A 6000-nucleotide genomic window follows, 5' to 3' on the forward strand; every position below is an offset into this window, starting at 1 on the left:
TTGATATTACAATGATTTAAAACACAGAAATATTGTAGCACCCAACATGACCTTTCCAAACATATTAGAGAGAAAGATACCTCCTTTGAAGGGTTTATATCAGATTTTATGGAATTTAATGATATCTAATAAGCCACTGGGGACCCTCAGCTCCTACAAAACATTTTGAGCAGAATCTCACTGCTTCAATTTGGTTTATGTGATCAGGTTTTGCTAGACGGGGGATTTCAGGGGTGTCCTTTGTGAAAAGAGACATGGGGCTGCCCCCATGCTGGACAGAGCCAGTGCTAGCTGACTCTAAAATGAACCCTCCCCAGGACAAAGGTGAGCCCCATCAATGATGCTGGTGGTGCCTCTGTGATAATATATTTAACAAAGGGTAAAAATTACTGAGCAGCAACTGTGAGAAAGGAATGAGAAAAAAGTGAAATTAAACAGTCCTGCAGACACCCAGGCCAGTGGAGAAGGAGGGGCAGGAGGTGCTCCAGGTGCCAGAGCAGAGATTTCCCTGCAGCCTCCCTGCAGCTGTGCCCCTGCAGCCCATGGAGGTCCATGGGGGAGCAGGGATCCACCCGCAGCCTGTGGGGGACCCCACATGGGAGCAGGTGGATGTGCCCTGGGGGCAGCTGCAGGTCATGGAGAGCTGATGGTGGAGCAGGCTCCTGGCAGGAATGATAGCCTGTGGAGTGGAGCTCATGCAGACACAGGTTTTCTGCAGGACCTGAGACCCTGAGGAGGAAGCAGCAGCAGAGATAAAGTATTATGGACTGACTGAAACCACTGCTGCCCATTCTCTGCACCACTTGGGGAAAGGAGGTGACCAGTTGGGAATGAAGGAGTGAGGTTGAGCCTAGGAAGAAGGGCAGGATCAAGAAGGTGTTTTTAGTTTTGTCCTTTCTTCTCACTATCCTACTCCATTTTTAATTGGCAATAAACTAATTTCCCTAAGTCAAACCAGTTTTGCCCATGACAGTAATTGGTGAATATCCTCACTGTCTTTATCTCAACCCATGAGTTTTTTTGCCTTATTCTTTCCCCTTGTCCTTTTGAGGATGGGGAGCAGGAGTGCAGCTTGGTGGACCTCTGACAGCCACCCAAAGTACTCCTTTAGACCTTACACAAGATACCCAGAGAAAAATAAGAAACCAAAACAAATACACTTGAATTTATAGTAGTTCAGGGGGAAAAATCTACGTGATTCTGTAAAGCGAAAAAGAAAACCACTGTGTTATGGAGAAATTATTCTAGGTTTTAAATAGATCGATAGGTGCAAAGACCTTCCCATCATTCAAACACACTTAAAAGATCAGCTTTGATCATGGTGTTCAAACACAAGCAATGCAAAAATCAAATATGAATATGAAAAAAATTGTTCAGAATTCAATGATTTGTAGTGACATACTATCTCAAATGCATCATCAAGGCCTTTAATGATCTGGGAGCTACTCACTTCTTTCAGGATATTTTTGTGAATAAAGCCATCCCAACCGATATCACAGAAAATACTATAGTTAGAGGGAAAGCAACTGCAGGGCTTCTCTGGAAACCAAGCATGAGATAAGGGGCACTCCTAAGCTCAAATACAGACTGGCATTCCTACTGCTTTCACTGGTTGTGAGTAAAATACAGCCATCCTGAAGGTGCAACTAAGGATTTAGAACAAGCACCTGATTGAGCCCTACTATACCATGCTGTGCACGTAAATGGTCTATCTAAACATGCAAGTAGGCTATCAGTAGGGAAACTATATGTTACTCTCACTGATCAATTTGGTTGACTTAGCTTATGTTCTGGGACTTTAAAAGTTTGTACAGTTAACAGGAGTTAAGGATTGTATGGTACTTTTTAGATTTGTAAATAACAGGACTGACACCCTGCAGAAGATCTGAGGACCATACTCCTATAGATGACATAACCCAGGCAATGACACAGGGGCAGTCTGAGAATTCAGAAAGGTGAAAAGGAGATGAAGTATTTTCCCAGGTAGGAAACACCATGCTGCAGCGTGGAACTGGACTGATAACACTGCTACTCTGGAGATCATTGCTGGCAACCCCCAAGCTAGTCTTTGTTCTAAAGGTAACCACAGAATTGTTTACAGCTGATGGGTCTTAACTGAGGCTAAATGGAAGAGGCAATGAAAATCTTCAGTCTACTGAAGTAAGCGAAATAGTGAAGCACCAAAGTGGTAACAGGTAAGAACTAAGTGAAACTGAGCTTTTTGCAGAGGGTATTTGTGGTAGCAGTGTGTCCTCATGGATGGGCAGTGGGATGGTGCTTTGTCTGTCTGCAAGAAGATGCAGAACTTCCCCTGGAGAAGGCACCTGGATTTCTGTGTGACAGAAACACAGCTTGTGGATTACATCAGAGTCAACAGAATGAATACCTTCACCAACCTTGACCACAGCATTGGCATGAGCTATGAAATGGCTTTTACAGTGGTAGTAGTGTTTGGCACTCCTGTTCAACTCTGCAAATCTCTGGTGAACCTGAGTGAGACTGAGAATTTTCAGAAAGAAAGACAGCACAAGAACTCTTAACAGTATTTAGAGATTTATTCAGATAAGTCAAAATGGGGGAACAAGGTTGACCAGAGACTGATGACGCACTATCAGGGACCAAGAGATTCTCAAAAGTTTACCAAGACATTCGCTAACAGGGATAAGCTGCCAGAATGACTGATGCTTTCATGTGTTCCCTTTAAAGAGGAATTTAAGGGCTTGAAAACTGGAGTGGAAGTCCTTAATAAAAAATTCAGCCAATCAACAAACTTGGCTAAAACCAGGCATTTACAATTAAATTGTCTCCAGTGTCCTTGAAGGAAGCCACTGGATATGCAAAAAACCACTATTTCTTAAGAAAAATTCCCTGGGAACTATTTAATCTTGAGATCTGATCAACAGTTGCCAATTTGAAAAAGCGGCTCAGGGGTGCTGCACAAATCAGTCATGAGAAAGAGACAAAAGTCATCTTGGAGAGCAAATGTTCTTCAAATGCTGGTGAAGGTGGCATGAGCTGGTCAGGCCAGCCAGGACCAGAAGGAATGTGAGTAGGGGATCTCAGTGCAGTTGCTCAGTTCAGAGGAGAGCTGCACCAATTCAGCTCAGCTTGCTCTTTCAGAGCACTGCATTTTACTGGCAGGTCCCCACCAGCCCATCAAGTTTGCTGAGCACACTGGAAATCAATTTCTGTGTCAAGAAATAGAGGAAGTGACTAGAGGATGCCAAAATGCTACTTCTGTTTTTAAACAAGGAGGAACTGGTTGAAAATCCAGAAATTGAAGGTAGTTTGTTTGAAAGTGTAATGGAGTTATCTCGTTGCAAGAAAAAAACCAAAAGACTTGCAGTAAGGAGAAAAGCAGACTTTAGAAAAGTCAGTTAACAAATAAGTAATGTCTTTTGAGCAGGTAATGAAGCAGAATGAAGGCTGCTGAGAATAACTGGAAGCAAATGTATTAAAACTCGAGAAGCAAATTTTCTCTATAGGAAGAAAAGACAGGAGGTGTAGTAAGAAAAATATTTATCAATTAGATTATTCCTGCCAGAAATTAATGCCTTTAAGTAAGCAGTCATGTACACCAACCTGACTAGGATTAAAAAAAAAAGAGAATAGTCATTATATATAGTCAGATACAAGTCTATTAAACATCAAACTAGGAACAGAAATCTCTGAACCAGGGTTGATTTCATATGAGGTCAAGGAAAGTCATAAACAACTGGAGAAGGCTACACATAGTGCCCATGTTCCAGGATATATCTGCTCAATCTGCTCATTGTTGCAACTGCCTGAAGGGTCAGCTGGAGAAACTGTAAACTGCACAACATTATACTCATATCTATCTATCTATCTATCTATCTATCTATCTATCTATCTCCATCCTCAGGAGCAGAGCTGGGAGGGAGTGCATGTGGTTATAATGACAGCCTAAGGTTTGGAAAAAAAACTCAGCAGTGTGATCCTCCATACTCACTTTATTTTACATACATGATTTAAACCAATGTGATTATAACTTCAAAGACCTCCATTGAAGATGCAGGAGTTCAGACTGGTTTATCTGTGACCTTCATTTAGAAAGTGAATTTGAATCAATTGTCTGCAAATTCTCAAACTCATTAATAAACAGAACAGTTTTTTTGTATGGTACCCTTTCTGGTATTAAATTAAAATCCTGTTAGACGTCAAGTACTTTCACTGTTCACTTCTAATCACAGGTCTGCTCAGTTACGCTGTCTTTTTGAAGATCTACTCTGTGTCAATAGTTTCTTTGTAATTTTCTTGCTTTTTCTTCTCTTTTGCCAGTCCTAAAACTGAAAAGTCTGAGGCAGATGATAGCAATATTATTATATAATACTAATTATGTTAACAGAATAGGAATACTACCTACATTACTATTATTCTGAGCATCTGAATTTTTAGCTTGTGGATTCTCACAAAATATTATTCAGGAACTGGTGCCTCTAACAAGAAAATTTACCTGAGAACCATCCAAGAAAAAAATTGTCCTGCCCTATTTAGAGGTGTGTCTTAATCACTAGCATCAAAAGCAAACAGTACCAGCCAACGACTTGTACCATCTGGTTTACGTGGCAATGGGCAAGGTAAACCACGTTTTTTATTAATGTCTTTTCATAGCTTATTTATAAACCATTGTGGGGTGTGACAGAAAAGGGCTCTTAAGAAACCCAGTGACTGGTGTTAAAAGAATTGAGGGATGAGGTCAGATTTGCAGGCTGTGACTGTTCCTGGACTGAATCCTGTCTGCGGTATGAGCAGGGAGGCCTTATCATAGATTCTGGAAGTCATGTGAGCTGCTCCTTACTGCAGGGAACTCTGTGTTGGTACTGTGGGGCATGTCCATGGGCTGAAATTTCGTGTCTCTGCAGGTACACATAAGTGGGATCCTGACCATGCCAGTGATACTGAAGGAGGGGGACTGGGTCTGTAGTTCTCTGAGGACTTACTCAAACATAGCAGAACACTGAGTTTCTTTCTGCTGCTGTTGGTCCCCTTTCAGCTGTCACCACTGCTCCAAGGTTTTTAGTGGGCATGCAGGAAACACCCTTGAAAAATGAATGGCACGAGGGATCAGGACCTCACTTGTTTTTTTGTTTTCTTCTTATACATAAAATTATTCACTAAAATGTTTCATAGTGTTAAAAGTAGAGAGCCCTTCCCACATCAGTAATTCCCCAAGAGTAAGAAAATGCTTTGCACTGATTTCGACACAGGCAAAATTTTATCCTAAGATCCGGAGGGGCACCTGCTGCTGTTTTACTTGAAGCAGCGTCCTTGGTGACACTCTCCACCTGCTCGGGACGCCGGGCAGGGGGTACACACAGGATGGGATGCTGCTGGCACTCAGGGCTGCTGGCTCTCAGTCCTTGCTGTGCACACCGGGGCACACTCAGCTGGATAGCCCAGGGCCACGGCTCAACGCAATGATCTCCCTCATTCAGTCCGTTCCCTTCCACACTGGAACGGGCTGCCCAGGGAGGTGGTGGAGTCACCGTCCCTGAGGTGTTTAAAGAAAAACTGGATATGGCACTCCGTGCCATATTCTATTTGACACCGTGGCGTTCTGTCACAGGTTGGACTCCATGATCGTGGAGGTCTTTTCCAACCTAATTGATCCTGTGATTCCCTGCCGTGGAACGCTCGTTCGTGCCCCTGCAGCCTTTGATCTGAGCAGCCACTCGCGTCTGTCCGGGTGTAACCTGATCTGCACTAGGAGGACACTGCTGTCAAACCGAACCAAGCAGGCAACAGAGGCATTTCAGGCTTGGCTCTGTTCCCGGTCAGTGTCAGCCGGCGGTCGGGGGCCGCAGCCAAGGTGAGCGACCGCCTTGCCGAGGCACCAGCGCCGCAGCCCAAGGCTCCCGTCCCCACCGCGCCGAGCGCCCGCCCCGCCTGCGGAACTGCGTCCGCGGCGCTTCCGGGGCGGGCCGGGGCAGCGGCGCCGGCGGGAGGCGGCGGGCGGAGGGCAGGGCAGGGCAGTGCGGG

This window comes from Corvus kubaryi, unplaced genomic scaffold (genome assembly GCF_017639235.1).
Source record: "Corvus kubaryi isolate FWS band 111438036 unplaced genomic scaffold, C.kubaryi_AGA036_p1.0 37385, whole genome shotgun sequence".
Classification (NCBI taxonomy): Eukaryota; Metazoa; Chordata; class Aves; order Passeriformes; family Corvidae; genus Corvus; species Corvus kubaryi.